This window comes from Lissotriton helveticus, chromosome 6, assembly GCF_964261635.1.
Source record: "Lissotriton helveticus chromosome 6, aLisHel1.1, whole genome shotgun sequence".
Classification (NCBI taxonomy): domain Eukaryota; kingdom Metazoa; phylum Chordata; class Amphibia; order Caudata; family Salamandridae; genus Lissotriton; species Lissotriton helveticus.
Window position 1 is genome coordinate 776,909,922 of NC_136067.1, and position 17,306 is coordinate 776,927,227.

The 17,306-nt window shown below is 46.0% G+C and overlaps 1 long non-coding RNA gene across 3 annotated transcripts in view; it reads right to left on the bottom strand.

Annotated features, from left to right (window-relative positions):
• Window positions 1-17,306, bottom strand: part of LOC144761531 (uncharacterized) — a 76,507-nt gene that overhangs the window by 3,918 nt on the left and 55,283 nt on the right. For 2 of the 3 annotated variants that reach the window (XR_013595765.1, XR_013595767.1), the window contains exons 3-4: window positions 2,726-2,807; window positions 2,552-2,615 (exon numbers count right to left, since the gene is read on the bottom strand). This is a non-coding gene — a long non-coding RNA (uncharacterized LOC144761531). Of the gene's footprint in view, window positions 1-916; window positions 983-2,551; window positions 2,616-2,725; window positions 2,808-17,306 lie in introns of all 3 variants that reach the window. The other variant, XR_013595766.1, reaches the window with a different exon arrangement.

Here is a 17,306-nt window from a genome sequence, read left to right on the forward strand (position 1 = left end):
GGATATAATCAAGTCCAGGGTTGGATTAGGGATGGTATTGGGAATGCGAGCCGTGGGCGAGTGGTTGAGTGGGGCACTGTAGTGGGAACTGGAGCGGAGGGGGAGGGATGTGCTAGCGACGGTGCCGGGCTCTTCGGCAGTAGTAGGTGGGGTGGCATTCGATGGGTGAGAGAGATTGTGGGTAAGGGGTGTGGATGAGGTAGGGGGGTGGTTGGTAGAATAGGTGATGGCGCTGGTGGGAGGCGGCGCAGGTGAGTTGAGGGATGAGTGTAGGCTGGAGATGGTGGGGATGCAAGTAAGATAGTGGGGGCTGAGAATGGGGGGGGAGAGAGGATGAGGGGTTAGGGTAAGGGAGGTGGTGTGTTCCGTGAGTCTAGCTGGGAGAGTGGGGTAGTGGGGAGTGAGAGTGGGGGGGGAGATAGGGTGAGAGATGGTCCTGCCGCGGGGCGTGGGAGATATGTTCAGGGCGGTGATGGGTTCTGCGAGGCTCGTATGAGGTGTGTGGTGGGGGGGTAAAGAGGGTGGGGGTATGGGGGGTGTATGAAGGGGAGTGATCTTCGGATTCACCCAAGATCCCTATATATCATATCCCTATATATAACTACATATCATATTGAGTGCTAGTCAAATTAACACGAAGTTCACATTGTAATCTCACATGTTAACACAGGGAAAAACATGTCACAAACTAGTACAAATGCTTAAAACATTTTTTTACATCTCCAGTTTGTTAAAAAGTGTAGATAAAGAGAATATAGTACTATTACTGATATGAAACGAAGAAGAATAGGGAAGGATCCTACACCAAAGAATACACCGTGCAGAAAAAGGGAAAAAGTTTTTCTGTGTTGAATCTAAGAAGCCTAAAACAAGGTGGTATAAATGACCTCCTTTATTGGGCCAGTGCTAGACTTACCAAACGAGAAAAAATCTCTGTGAAGTAATGTCAAAGTGGGTATGTTCTTTTTAAAACGAAAGCAACCTATTAGAGGGATACAGATATTTTAGTATTATAATTATGTCCAGACTGAAATAATACCAATTACTAGGTGCTATCGTCCCCGGAAGCTTGTTTCCTTCCCAGTGTAAGAATTGGCTTTTGTAGTCTGGTCTGCCCTGTTCCCATGATGCACTGGGCCAGGGACAGACTAATTTGCATACAGCCAGGTTCTGAAACTGGGATGGTGCAATGAGCTAAAAAACGGTGTTGGATCTAGCCCTGATCTCTTGACTGGGTGAGAGTACTCTGCTTAATTCAGAGACTCTGTCCATCACCACCCCTTGTTGTAAATAATTTTGTCCACCCTAAGCGTGGAAGGGTATACTCAGATGTGAGTCCCTTGCTCATTGCACCATCAGGATTCAAGCAAGCCGGGCCGAAGACGCCTGAAATGGCAGAAACCGGTCCCCGGAAGCTTGTTTCCTTCCCAGTGTAAGAATTGGCTTTTGTAGTCTGGTCTGCCCTGTTCCCATGATGCACTGGGCCAGGGACAGACTAATTTGCATACAGCCAGGTTCTGAAACTGGGATGGTGCAATGAGCTAAAAAACGGTGTTGGATCTAGCCCTGATCTCTTGACTGGGTGAGAGTACTCTGCTTAATTCAGAGACTCTGTCCATCACCACCCCTTGTTGTAAATAATTTTGTCCACCCTAAGCGTGGAAGGGTATACTCAGATGTGAGTCCCTTGCTCATTGCACCATCAGGATTCAAGCAAGCCGGGCCGAAGACGCCTGAAATGGCAGAAACCGGTCCTCGGAAGCTTGTTTCCTTCCCAGTCTAAGAATTGGCTTTTGTAGTCTGGTCTGCCCTGTTCCCATGATGCACTGGGCCAGGGACAGACTAATTTGCATACAGCCAGGTTCTGAAACTGGGATGGTGCAATGAGCTAAAAAACGGTGTTGGATCTAGCCCTGATCTCTTGACTGGGTGAGAGTACTCTGCTTAATTCAGAGACTCTGTCCATCACCACCCCTTGTTGTAAATAATTTTGTCCACCCTAAGCGTGGAAGGGTATACTCAGATGCGAGTCCCTTGCTCATTGCACCATCAGGATTCAAGCAAGCCGGGCCGAAGACGCCTGAAATGGCAGAAACCGGTCCCCGGAAGCTTGTTTCCTTCCCAGTGTAAGAATTGGCTTTTGTAGTCTGGTCTGCCCTGTTCCCATGATGCACTGGGCCAGGGACAGACTAATTTGCATACAGCCAGGTTCTGAAACTGGGATGGTGCAATGAGCTAAAAAACGGTGTTGGATCTAGCCCTGATCTCTTGACTGGGTGAGAGTACTCTGCTTAATTCAGAGACTCTGTCCATCACCACCCCTTGTTGTAAATAATCGTTATTTGAACAACTATTGTGGACAAAGCCTTATCTAATATAAAGATTAGGAAGGAGATCAAAAAGAAGGGAGCACTCCATTATTAAAATTTGTGCAAAAGGCAGTCTCCAAAACCTGACATACTAACCAGGTCTCGATATTTTTATTTATATATATATAAAGTTTACCCTTATGACTACGTTTGCATAGAGAGAACTATTTCATAAAGTTTACCTGATTGCCGCTTATTTCCCACTTATATTGCAGCTTTAGATTTCAAAGTAAATTATATCTGGACCTGTTAATGGGGGCCAGAAACGTAAAAACAAAATTAGGATGCAACCTATCACTAGCGTGTATTTCCTAAAATAGCGGTTCAAGGTTATTAGAGTAATTTAAAAAGATCACCTTCACTTTATTTGAGAAGTCAGCGGATGAAGGGCTCTCTCATTTATAAATCGAAAATCTCCTTTTCATTTTCTTATTATGCCTGTCAAGTAAAGCAATTTACGTTGTAAAACGGGCTATTATCATGTCCAAAGTAACCTTTGCCATACCATCTATAAATACATACATCACTACAATGGAAACAGTACAGTAATGCAAAAGGATAAAAAAGTAACGTAAGGTATGGAGCAATAAAGAAATACATATGACATACATCGGCGTACGTGGTTGGTTGGATTGGGGTCGCATATATAACAGTCTTCATCAGTAGAGCTTGAAATAGTACAGATTGAGAAGCGGTAAAGTTATGAGGTTGGAGCTCAGGGTGAAAAAAGCTAATAGGGTAACTCAACCCACCTGGGTACGGGTCCAATGTGTAGGGGGGTGGAGAAACCTAAGGCGGTTTATGGGTGGTAAAGTAACTGTCAAGGGTAGACCACATCCTTCTCGTAGGGGGGCGCCAAGGTGATTGTTGGAGGGCTATGTTATCCGCTCCTCGTAGGCTAATTACCCAGTTGAGCCAGCAGGCAAAGTTAGCTTTGCTAGTGTCCTTCCAATTACTAAGGACTACCTTAACAGCTGCAGTGAGCAGGAGATCTAGTAATGCTCTGTCATCGGCGTTGAGAGAGGGATCTTGGGTGAATCTGAAGGCCAGGTACGGTAGCTCTCTGGACGGAGAAATGGGGAGAACCTTACTAATAAAGTCAAATATATTATCCCAGAAGGGGGTTACACAGTCGCATTGTAGGATAATGTGTGCCAAGTCGCCTTCCGCCCGCTTGCAGTTCCAGCAAAAGGCGTCTGGGCTGATGTTATGAGCATAGAGACGCGCCGGAGTCCAAAAGGCTTTGTGGAGGAGCCAATATTTGGTCTGGGATAAAGTAGGGCTGATTTTGTGTCTCATGCAAGATTCCCAGGTATTGGTCCAATCCTTTTCTGAGATCGGCCTGGATGAAAGTGCGGACCAGAACTGTGTGAGCGGTGTGGTCAGATTTGATTGTTGGGGGCGAATGAGTTTGTAGACATAGGAAACCTGGTGGCCTAATCTATTTAACTTAGCTAGGTAAATTGGAAGGGAGGGGGGTGTCAAAAGTTTCGCTTTAGAGAGTGCAGCTTTTATGTTTAAGAAGGAGTAAAATTCTATTGGCGCAAGGCTATAAGTAGCTTGTATGTCTCTGAACGGAATAGGGTTTGACCCCTCGAATAGTTGGTGCGGGAAGAGGATGCCTTTTTTTATCCACTGCGAATTAAATAATGGTTTGCCTTTGTACAGTATAGAACGATTATTCCATAAGGATTCCCAGCCTGAGCGGTGGATGCTATGTTCTAAAAATTATCAATTTTAAGAAGTGCAGTTTTCGTGTTACGGAAAATTGGTTTTGAGTGGGTTAGTATGTTTAAGTTGGTAGAAAGGTCTGCAGCCGGGGCGATGCCGTCTAGGATTGCTCGTTCGACTTCCAGCCAGACAGGGGTGTAGTTTTCTGTGGGGGCTAGCCAGTGTGCTCCTTGTTTTGCTAGGAAGTCGGTCTCATAGCGCCTAAAGTCTGGTAGGGTGACCCCTCCTAATGACTTGTCTAAGCGTAATTTTTTAATGCTGATCCTCGCCTTTTTCCCTTTCCACAGGAAGTTGGTAAGTGCCTGATCGAGTTTGTGGTGGAAATCGTGGGTAAGGGTTAGAGGAAGCATGGTGATGAGATAATTCACCAGGGGCGAAAATCATCATCTTGATGGTCTCATCTCTGCCCCACCAAGTGATGAAGCGAGGGGACCATCCTTCCAGTTGGTTTTTTATTTTGGTTAAGGTCGCCTTCTTGTTTTGCAGCAGAGTTTCCATGAGGGAGTCTCCAAACTCTATCCCCAGGTACTTTACAAACCCTGATTGCCAGCAGAGACCAGAGTTCCCCAGCATGTCTTTGGTGGCCAGGATGTCCAACGGTTTGACCTCTGATTTTTCCCGATTGAGTTTATACCCGGAATGGGTGGAATACGTTTCAATGGTGGACATCAAGGCAGCGATGGAGGTCTCCGGGGACTCAGATACTATTAGGACGTCATCCGCATAGGCGGCTAGTTTAACGCATGTATCGCCAAAACTCACACCTTTAATTTTTTCATTCTTTTTGATGTCGGCGAGTAGGGGTTCCATCGCCAGGAGGAAGAGTGACGGGGAGAGGGGGCAGCCCTGTCTGGTTCCCTGTTCCAGGTTAAATGGTTCCGACAGTGAGCCATTTATGCAATGTTTAAGAAAGAGCCAAGAGACTCTATCGAATGCTTTCTCCGCATCTAGCGTAATAGCCACAGAGGGAGTGTGAGAAGTTGGCCTGATATATGATGGTCACTAGTTCTAGTGATCACCTTGTATCAGTCCAAACAACCCTTATGGTGATTGGTTGTAAGTCAACCTTATAGACCAGCTATCCTAATGGTAGCATGGACAAAGCAGTCTTAGGCTAAACTCGTTTGGCATGTGAAGCCAGCTGTTTTACCACAATATATCCCCTTGAATACCAGATGAAAGGACACCACACAGGTTGTTATGAAAATAAACAGTATATTTATAAATAACAACACCTCTGAACTCTTTATGAGGTCAGAGGGCTAAGCACATGACAATCTCTTAGGAAAAATACGACAAGTTGCACAAAATTACAATGGTGCCCTAGGGGCACGACAAACCATATACTAAGTAAGTGGAATGTGAGAGTCGATAGGAAGAATGGAGCTGTCCAGAGGCTGTAGGATCGATGGGACCACGCTACACTAACTCTAGGTAAGTAATAGGAGGCCCACGGAACGCGTGTGCAGAGTGTGAACTCACACGCGAGATGCGTAACAACGTCTATGGACAGTACAGTTCAAGTTAAAGGTGAGTACGGACAATCCTGACTAGGTAGGACTAAAACGACTGTGGAACTGGACACTAGGACAGTTAAACTACCCTTGAGCACCAAAATGCTCCTGTTACCTCACCCGCGGGCTGCGGGTGCACAGGTGTCAAAGTGCGTCGGGTTCTCGCATTAAAGTCTATGGAGCCTGTAAGAAAAGATGCTGCAGGCGACCAGGAGGAAGATGTCCGGTGCGATCCAAGGGTGGATCGGTGAAGAAGGAGACCTGAAAGCAGAGGGGACAATGTTCAAAGTCACTAGCCAGTGACCGGTGTGGAACCAGGAAGGAACCAGATGTCGTCGTCGCGATCAGGTGAAGAGTGGACGCTTGACTCTGCAGCCACGTGGACCAGGAGGTGTCTTCGACGACCAGGATGGAGGCACGAGCTGTCCCACGCAGGCTCTCGCTGTCGGGGGTGTTGGATCCGGAATCGGCATCAACAGGCCTTGGCAAAGGCAACCCGCGCGGTGAGTGAAGAAAGCGTCTGGTGCGGACTAGGAGAGTCCGGGGTGCCCCTCTTTTGGAAGGGAGCAAGGGCCAGTCTGGAGCAACCAGACCAGCAGCAAAGATTTCAAGGTTCGTCATCTAGGAGGCCACTAGCCAGCCGGCAAGTGACCAGACAACGCGTCGAGCAGCAAACAAGCAGAAGGGCCCCATGCAGATCTCGTGGATGCTGGAGGGCTGATCTTCGGTGCAGGGGCTGCTCGGGCTGGGGCTTCTCAGTCCCCAAAGCACTTGGTCGAGTTTACCTCGGGAGTCGTGCTGGAAGCGAAGTGCAGTTTCTTTCAAGATGGCCGGTCCCACGTGTCTCGTCGCATCCACGGGTCTCAGCTTTGCTGCAGATGTGAGTTGAGGTCGGAGAGGTCTGGGAATCCGGGTCTCGTCGGGCTCTGAAGTCTGGATCCTCGAGGGAAGACGACAAAGTGAAGCCGCTGGACGTTTGATGGTGCCTGCCTGTGCAGGGTGGACACTCCTTGCCCACAAGGGAGATTTCTTCAGTCTTCTGTGGAGCACAACGTCGAAGTCCAGAGTTTCTTCTTGTAGAGTAGTTCAGGATTAATCTAATCTGGAATGGGACCAGCTCCTACCTTTATCCTGCTAAAGGAGGCTGTACTGCTGACTAGGTCCCTCCCCTGGGTGGGACCAAGAAGGGGGGTGGTTACACCCCCTATCCTTTGTCCGGAATTCGCGCCAGAGCTGGGGCAGGGATGCCCCAGCAACTGGTTTGAACCGGTGTATGCACAGGGCACCTTGTGTGCCCCAGGCATGTCTCATTCCTTTCAGGCCTATCCTACCCAATACACAAAATCCTGTCTGGGGTGGTGCTAGCACCTACCAAGGCAGGAAACCCTTTGTCCAAGCCTCCCTCGCTGGAAGGACTCCCAGCAGCAGGAGGTCAGACTTGTGTCTGTGGTGACAGCATCCATTTTGTGATGCCAAGGCTCGAGTTAACTTTTAACCGGGGTTCACAGTTACATACATGTCGTGTCCCTCTAGAAGGGTGGAATGCTACCCCCGTCGCCAGAATTGGCGAGGGGGTAGTATTCCAATTCGTATGACACCTTACTCGACATGTTTTGATAATGTTATACCAGAGTTAGCATTTAACCGCAAGGATTATAATGCACTTAAGAGTATGTGATATAGCGTTATCATGGAACAGCTATTAGGACTTGGTTCCGCAAGCTGCAGACGGGCTCAGCTCATGCCAGAGCACCATCTCACATAATTCCAAGCACTCTGCCTTCAGGATTGCTAAGGCCTGCCATAGGAGTGACTGATAGGAGGATATGTGTCCATTTTAGGGTTAGATATAGGTATACTATATCTACAGCAAAGGGTGATTACACCACCTTGCCCCAGCTGTCTTAGCAGCCAGTTGTGTCAGTTTTGGATGGCCAGCCAGGGGTGGCATAATACATGCTGCAGCCCCTGGGTACACCTATGCCCTGGGTACCTACGGTACACTGTACAGGGGCTGATAAGGTGACTCAGAATCCAAATAGATATGTACCTAGGGTACATGGAGTCCATTTTAAAAGAGAGAGCAGGAAGCCTGGGGTCCTGAATAGCAGGGTCCCAGGCCAACTAAGTCAAAAACCAGCAGAACACTAGGCAAAAAGTTGGGGGTAACCATAGTCAGATATCCACCTTCCTACAGGGAGCAGCAAACGTCTTGGCCTTTTCTATAACATGGCAGAGAAGTCTTGTGTTATCATTAGACATGCAATGTTTGTGGAAGCCAACTTGTGATGTACTAATTAATTTAGGGAGGAGTGAGTTCAGCCTGCTTGCGAGAATTTTGGCGTAGATCTTACAATCCAGATTTATTAAGGATATCGGTCGGTAGTTTTTGGTTAGAAGAGGATCCTTCCCTTCTTTATGTATGATAATGATAGTGCCCTCACTCAGAGATTTAGTAACTCATTTTTTTTGAGGCGAAGGATTGGAACAATTTTAGTAGGGTTTGGCTGATAGGGGTATTGAGTTCTTTATCGAGTCCGGCTTAGAAGCCGTCAGGGCCTGGTGCTTTATTGCTTTTGAGGGTTTTAATGGAAGTCGAGACTTCCTGTAGGGTGAGCGGAGAGTTCAGTTTAGACTTATCAGCATCATTGAGTTTTGGGAGACATAATGAGCTCAGGTAGTCAGAGCACGCCTGCGTGTCAAAGTCTAATTTATTCTTAAAGAGGTCTTCATAGAAGGACCTGAAGGTGTGAAGGATGTGGTTTTGTTTAGTTTGGACGGTATTGTTTTGATCTTTGATAGAGGCAATGTTAAATTGCCGTTTTTTATGTTTTACATAGGATGCCAGTAGTTTCCCAGCTTTGTTGCCCTCGCACATCTTCAGGGCCTTAAATTTATTAACCCAAACCCCCGCTCTTCTGCTAAGAATCGTGTTGTATTCGTATTTCTTTTTAGTGAGGTCGTTTAGAATCGACGTGTTGAGGAGGTCAGCTGCATGGGAAACCTCTAGAGTCTTAGGGCCATATGTATCAAGCTAATTAGCATTCGCAAAGGCCGAAATTCTGCGAATTTCGGCCTTTGCGAATGCTAATTTGACAAATGGTATGTATCAAACATGTTTGATGTAAAATAAGGAATAGCAAAATTTGCAATTCCTTATTTTGCGATTGCACTTACGGAATCGCAAATTTTGCGATTCCTTAAATGCAATGTATCAAACAAAAAATATTCAAAAAATGCCTTTAAGGATTCGCAAATTACCACCAACTTCTAGTTGGTGGTAATTTGCGAATTCTTTTCAAAAAGCTTTTTTCCTAAAAACAAAAGGTGCCATATGACGCCCATACATGCCCTTAGGGCATGTATGTGCGCCATATGCCCCCAAATTTCTTTTTCAGGGGTGCAGCAGGGTGTTCTTGAGACACCCCTGCACCCTTGAAGAAATTCCTAATTTGCGATTAGCTAATTGCTAATCGCAAATTGCACCTTCATTCCTATGGGCCTCCTGGCCCATGGAAATGAATGGGTATTTGCTAATTGCAAATTAGGAATGGTAAAGAATCGCTATTTAATAGCGATTTTGTACATACATACCGTTTTGCGAATTCCAAATAGCGATTCCTTAAAATTCGCTATTTGGAATTCGCTAAACGGTAGTATGATACATATGGCCCTTAATGTCTTTCTCTAGATTAACGAGCTCTAGGTTTAATTTTTTGTTAGTGTGCGCCCGGATGCCAATAAGCACTCCTCTTATGGTGGCCTTCTGTGCCTCCCAGACAGTCGCTATGTCCGAACACGGAGTATTGTTTAAGGTGATGTAGTCGTGTATGGCAGTCTCTATCTTTTTTTGTTTTCTAGGTCGGAGAAAATATCATCATTAAAGCGGCACCTCTTTGGTGGAAGAATGGACCTGGAGCCTACTAGTCTGGTTTGTATGCTGGAGTGGTCGGAGACCAGTTTGGGAGCAATGTTGGTTTCTTCAATAAGGTGTGTGAAAGGGCTGTTGATGAGGATATAATCGATTCTGGAATAGGAATTGTGGGGAATCGAGTAAAACGTGTAGTCACGGCCGTCTGGGTGCTGCAATCGCCATGAATCTTGTAGGTCGAATTTGGAGCATAGGCGTTTCAGACTATCATGTGAACGAGTGGGGTGGTAGGCACAATTTGATTGGCGATCAATAACTGGGTCTAATGGTAAGTTAAAGTCCCCTCCAACGATTAGTAGCTCATCCTGTGGGATGTTTTCAAGTATAGGCGAGAGTGAGTCCCAAAAGTCCGGGTCATCGCCATTTGGCCCATAAATATTCAGTACATGGATGTGGTCGTCGTTCTTTAGAAGGTGTGCCATGATTATTCTACCATCGGTATCTTGAGTGTGTGATACTATGGAAATGTTGGACTTCTTTGCAATGAGGGTGAGGACCCCCCTCTTTTTGTGCACTGCCGGTGAGCATAGAGTATGCGAAATCCAGTGTTGTTTGAAAACTTCTGCGTCATCCTTTGACAGTTTGGTCTCCTGGAGTAGGAAGATGTCGCCCTTGGATTTGGCTAGGTATTCTAGGATTTTCCTCCGTTTAACCGGATGGTTGAGCCCTTTGACGTTTAGGGAGACAATGTTAAGGCCCTCCGATATGGACTTGGTATGGGTCATGGGGCAATAGTGTGTCGCTTATGAGTTGGTAAGCTTACTCCGGTGAGCATTACAGCGAGTTTGGATTTGTGGAGATGTCTGGTGCGGCGATAAGGTTCGTGAGAGTCAGAAAATGGCTTTGAGGGCATGAGGCGAGCAACCAACGAGAGACAATGCAGCTGTGTAGAGATCTGTACTATTGTGAACAAAAGGACACCAGAAAAGAAAATAAGAGCACAAAAGACATACTGAAACAATCCAAGAATTTAACCCCTCCCCTCTCCCCCCCTCCTCCCATCCTGCCCTCCCCAGCCCCATCTCCCCCAGAGCTAGAACTTAGGAGCAGCGACGGCAGTACCGTCCAAGCTCAACGAAGGATGAATTTTTTTGCATAACAGGAGATATCAACAATTCTAGTCAGTGTACTCTAACAAAGCATAGTAAAGCAGTTGGTGTTATAGCTGTACAAGCACTAACTGGTCAGGAGTACTGGGCTACCTTTTTCTTGGACTATGCGATTATAGGAAGTATACCAGAGTGCATTAACAATGCAAGAGCCATTAGCTTGAGTACTTTCTTCTCCAGAGCGGAGACTATCGACTATGCGATTATAGGGAGTATACCAGAGCGCATTAACAATGCAAGAGCCATTAGCGTGAGTACTTTCTTCTCCAGAGCGGGGGTAACAACAGTGTCATTGTCATTGTGACATTGAGTGTCTCTACTATAATATTCTTACCAGTTCAGACCCGAACGGAGAAGTAACAAACATATGTCGTGCAGTGAGGCACAAAAGAAGGCAAGAATTGTTCCTACCTGGCGGAGCTGTACAACTTGGATATTAAAACAATCTTATACAACAGAAACGTGATTTTACATGGAATAAGTAGTCAAACAGGCGAATGTAGGTGACCCACACAAGTGGCGTAGTTCTTCAGGCAAGTGGATTATCAGTTCAACCATGCCCCGTGCTGGTATGTGCAGATTCATGGACATCAGTCTTTCGTTTGTTTGACGCGCCGTTAGAGGAGTCCATTGCTTGTTGCGGGGAATCTTCCAGGAATTGTGCTAATTCTTTAGGGTCAGAAAAGAAGCGAGGCTTGCCGTGGGAGATGATTTTGAATCTCGCCGGACCTGCAAAGGAGAACTGTATACCTTTTGATTTCAGTTTTTCTCTTTGGGCCCGGAAGCCTTTTCGGACCTCCACTGTGTCTTTTGAGTAGTCCTGAGTGAAGGTGGTTTTGTGGCCTTCCCAGGTGACGGAGTGGTTGTGTCTGGCGAATTGCAGGATGGCTTCTGTGTGTTGGAAGCGTAGTGGCTTACAGATCAGAGGGCCCTTGTTTCCATGAGGGATGAAGGTTGGTATTCTGTGAGCCCGGTCAAGCTCAAGATTGTGATTGAAATACCAGTTACCGCCGGGATCCATGCTTCCAAGAAAGCTACGCAGGATTCAGCATCTTTCTCCGCATTCTCAGGAACACCAAAAATGCGAACGTTTCCCCTCCTGTTCCTATCTTCCAAATCTGCATTCTGGCGTTTGAGGGAGTCGGTCGATCTTTGAAGCTGTAGAATAGTTTTGGCTGAGAGGTTGGCTTTGTCCTCCACGTCACTTATTCTTTGTTCTGCCTCGTCTATCCTTTTGTGTACAGAGTTCATGTCCGCCCTAATCGCAGTAAGTTCAAGCTGCATGGTATCTGTATTGCTCTTTGTAGATTTGGCAAGGTCATGTACCTCTGCCAGTTTTTTGAGGATCATTTCCAGAGTGCTGTTGAGGTCCGCTCTAACCTTGATGGGTGATTCCGATAGAGATGGATCAGGCCACACCTTCTTGATGTTCTTTTTGTCGTCTCTTTCCGCCATTTTGTTGGTTTTTCGGTGCGGGCTAGCGATGGGGCGGAGGTCTTCCAGTTTGACGGTAGGACCAGGTCCGGAGAAAGCGGTTAGCGGCTAGGCTGAAGCGGGAGATGGAATTAATCACTGCTCTGGGTGAAAGTACCGGAAGTGACGTGGATTGGGTATTGGGAGATTCAGTCCCAAGGATTGCGTTTCTTATTTATGTATGGCCGGGGTAGGTGCAGGGTTCACACCTGAATGGCTCTCTGGCTCTCTACTTTGGCGGCACTGGATGTGATTGTGGTGGATGTGGCGCTCCCCTTGGAATAAGACGGTGCTTCCTGGTATCGCAGGGGTCTCCACTGATTTCCCTGGGGTGGCGTAGCCCTATTTAGCCGGTGATCCGGTGTCAGGAGTCAGAGAGTCAGATATGGGCACTCAGCGAGGGGCACTCGGCATCTACAATGGGCACAGCGATGATAATGGAGCACTTGATTTAGGACTTAGTGGCTTTGGGTCGGGGCAGCAGAGTGTGAGCAGTCAGAATAGTGTCGTAGGTCAGCTGCCAGGAACTGTAAGGTAGCTTTGGCACTACTGTTGGCTCTGGTGTCCCACGTGCATCATAGGCGCCTCATTGGCAGTGTTGGCAACATTGGTGGTAGGCTGGCCGGGTGCAGGTGTGCCTGATTGAATCCCCACGTTGTGTTCTGCGTTTTATCGCGCTAGAAATGTGTTGTTTCCGCTGCCATTTTGGGGTCAGGCAAGTTCCCTGGATGGTCCGGTCACTGTTGTTCGATGGGGTGCATAGGGACTGCTTCTGCCCCAGGGATGCAGGATTGTAGGCGCATTTCAGTATGGCACTAGAGCGGTGAGGCCGGGGATGCACATCTGCGCTGCTAATAGTCTCCAGGACGTCGTTATCGCGCACAGGCATGAAGGCGGGCCGCCATTTTGAGAACAGGCATTGCGGCGCGGGAGCATGGGAGCCGGTAAAACTTCTAATTCTTTTTTTGTGTGCGGCCGGGCACTTGCGTTGGATTGTACATCGATCGGCTCACCTCAGAGGCTTCATTGGCAGGTAGGTGTAGTCCGCAGCGTAGGGCAGTTCAAGGGGAGTAGATCACGGGATCCCTTCACATTTGACCATGCGCTGGCCGGCGCAGGGACACGGGCGCTGAACGGGGCACTTTTTAGCTAGTTTCGGTTCTGATCTTGTCACCGAGTGTGCTCCATGATGTCAGGAGCTGGAATCCAGTGTCCGGTAGTTTGGTGGCTCGATGGCTCTCTCCTAAGGCAAAGAAGTCGCTCTCCTACGCAGGCAGGGATGAGGTTAGGCGGCCATTACCACTGCCGTCCAAGCCACGCCCCTTATTTGCAGTTTTTTTAAAGCGTGAACAACACTACCAGGATATCAGCGCTTTACATAGAAGAGGGAGGTATACATACAGCAACAAAACAATTGGACAATAAATTCAGTGAGCACTCAGTACATACAAATGGGCAAGAAGGGAGGTCAAAGCCATGCTTTGTACACTAGCTTCAAAATGAAAGAAGTGATATACACCTCAAGTGTGGATCTCCCAGTTCAGAGCGATTTGCCAGGTAGTATCTCAGAACTATGCCACTGATCCCCTTCTGTACTTCCATGACTTTCACAACAGAGGTGTGGTAATCCATGACAAATGCTGAGAAAGCAAGACTCTTCATTGTCATGGATGTGTAATATCGGAGTCACTGTAATGCACCATAGCCAGAATCCTGTCTGAAGAACGTCAAGGAGCTCTTTTTCTTCAGTGTGTATTTTAAGTTGATTAGCAACACAGCTTTCAACTACTTTCAAAGAGGAGCGGCTTGATAATGGGGGTTAACTGTAGAGGTCCGTTCGATCTGCATGTTTTTTGCACAACGGAGTGACCTGACCAATTTTCGGACATTCTAAACTAGTCCTTGAGGGAAAGAAGCATTCATTTTATTGGTTAGAAGAAAGACACATTGTTTTACCATTTATGTAGGAATACGATCTGAAAAATGAGAGGATGGCTTAAGTTCAAGAGTTTGTGTCCATCGGGTCAGTTAGAGTCTTTTTCTTGAAGGATGATAATTTCTCATTGGAGTTAAGGGTTAGGGTCTTTTGAAGGTTAATCGTGGTATAGAGAGGTTTTCTATCTTTTGTATTCTACATTCGAAGAAGTGGGAGAACTTCTTAGAGTTGCCTTTGATGCTAGAGATATCCAGGACTGAGTGAGGGTCTGTGGAATATTGTACAATTTCAAATTTTCCTGGCTCTTATTTTGGCATGTTTACCTCCAATCTGAGAATGCCTCTTTGGATTCAAATATACATTTCTGATGAACACCTCTAACCACAGATTCATCACTTTCACAAATGCTAGACTTTATCCCAAAACTTTTTCCAGCAATTTTGTAGGTATTCTAGACGAATCTGTGTTCATATGGAGCACGTTCAGACCAAATGGATCCGCTAGGGACCCCAGTTGGACTTCTGCCATTGGGACTCACACCAGCGCCCACTTACCTAACTGGGCCTCGACCCAGCTCCTTGATTATGCTAGGCCAGGCTTTCTTTCACCCCATTACCAAAGCCCAAACAGGTTCACCTCAGCCTTGGCTCTGGAGGAGCTTGCTCAGGATCTGACTTCAATGTTAGTCTTGGGTCCAGAGAAAAGCTTAGATAGATATGAGACAGTGTCTTGTTATGAGATCAATAAAGACACAGACATTAGCGTGCGAGGATTCTCCGGCAGTGCCTTTGCCTGAACACCAGTATTTCTGGCAGCTTGAGGCTATATTTTGATCCATTCAGAGGCAATACAAGGCCTTCAAAAGGTTCTTGAAAATGCGAATGATGTGGTGCACACCAAAGGTTATGTGTTTGAAATAAATAATCGAAAAAAGTGATTCAAATAATGACCTAATCTATGAACAAGTTTCTGTGTGCTGAGCAGTGTCTGTGGGCTGCCTTTCCCACGTATGGATACATGCAAAAAAATCAAGAGAAAACTCACTTGAAATACTGCGTGCACTACCAATGTCAATTCTGCAAATTGAATCAAACTTTGCTTAGTTGACAATACGAATCAACAATGTATGTCCACAATAATTCAGGAATGAGGCTTCAAACAAAAATTCATGTCTTTCAACATTTGTTCTTATTGTATGGTATACACACATAAAATGAAACAACACTTGTTTATATTATGTATCTATACATTAATCATTTAATTCTAATACAAAGTGACATCCTGTCTTTCCAATGCTATTCAGTCATAGACAATTCAGGATGGGACAATGCATTTCGGGACCCTGTGTCCCTTCCTCAGGGGCCACTGCAATGCAAAAAGATAAATATATATTCAAATACATGTGATATACAAATATTTTGATTTATCAAAACATACAATGGTGGTATCACTACCAAAAATCATGAGACAGCACAAGTGCGATGCAACCATGTAACTGATTTCTAGATGAGTGAATGAAAAAGAAAAAAGAACCGTCACCAGTGAGAAAATTCCTCTGTGATCAGAACACGCTAGCAATACTCATGATGAGAAGACACTGAACGTCCCAAAGAACCGAAAAAAATCTAAAAGAAATCACCTGCTGCAGGCGGACTAAAAGAGTCCAAAACTTCCTGGAGTTATATGCAACACATTCACTGTAAAAGATGAACACGCATGAAGCATTATGGTATGTTAGAGTGGTAGAGTGCCCATGCAATCAAAAACAAGCTAATAATGGAATCTACAAAAGGATGCAGGTACCTGAATGCCAAAGTACGCCATTAACTGCCTGAAATGTAAACACAGAAACAGCCAATATAGAAGCGCCCGTGGTGAGCCCGAAAAGTGTGAAGTACAAAGTGTGTACCCAGCGGTAAACCTAAAGAGTACACAGAGAGCTCCCCGGGTTAGAAAAAAGTTTACCTTGAAATGAACGTAGTCTTCAACGTCTGGTCTGGAAACTAACAAGAAATAAAAAGTGTAACCGCGCTACAAGAGCGAACAAAGTGGCCAGCGCAAAAATGTAACAAGCATTGGCATAGCCAATAGGTCTCGCCTTTGGGACCTTATAAGTGTTTAGTTATCCAGCACAATATCCTTGGTGCAACAACATCAACTGTTGCATGGCTAAACACTTATAAGGTCCCAAAGGCGAGACCTATTGGCTATGCCAATTCTTGTTTATTGTGTACTGAGTATATACCAGTTCAGATGGTGAAATGTGTAGAGGGAAAAATAGGTAAGCCTATGTATTTCTGGAATGAGCAAAAAAATTGGAAGCTTAGGAGCAGTGGTTGTTTCTACATCCCTGAATTTGTAGGTCCCCTTACGAGCATATGATTTAGAGGGTATTTTTCAAAATGTCTTCTTTCTTCCACTCTGGCTTACATTTGGAATGCACAAAAGCAGGGAAATCCAATTGGTAATAATATTCTACTATTCTATGCTTCCACATGTCTTGTGATAAAAATGGTATCTCACTTGTGTGGGTAGGCTTAGTGCTCGCAAGAGGAAACAGCCCAAAACGCAACATGGCTACATCACATTTTTCCACTCAAACCTGACCTGTTTTTTGCAATGTGGGTAGCTGTGGATTTTGGGCCCTAGCTCAGTTGGCACCTAGAGAATCCTAGCAAACTTATACATTTTTTTGAACTATACACCTATGGGAGTCCAGTATAGAGTGACTTGCATGGCTTCCACCCAGTTGTTTGACCCAGAATTCCTTGCAAACCTCAAACTTTGATTAACAAACATGTTTCACTACATCTCTGTGATGGAAAGTTCTGGAATCTGCAGAGAGCCACAAACTTCCTTCCACCCAGCAATTCCCCCAAGTCTTCTGCTAAAAATGGTACCTCACTTGTGTGGGTAGGCCTAGTGCCCGCGACGGGAAACGGCCCAAAACGCAACATGGATACATCACGTTTTTATACTCAAAACTGACCTGTTTTTTGCAAAGTGGATAGCTGTCGATTTTGGGCCCTTGCTCAGCCGTAACCTGGGGAAGCCTTGCAAATCTGTAATTTTTTTTAAACTAGACCTCACTTGCATGGCTGGGCCTAGCGCAAGCGATAGGCAAGCATCAAATCAAAATCAATGGGAGTGACTCTTTTTGACCCTGGTTTGATCTGTGCCTGTCGAGGGCACTAGGCCAGGTCACACAAGTGGGGTAACATTTTTATCGGGACAAGTGGGGGA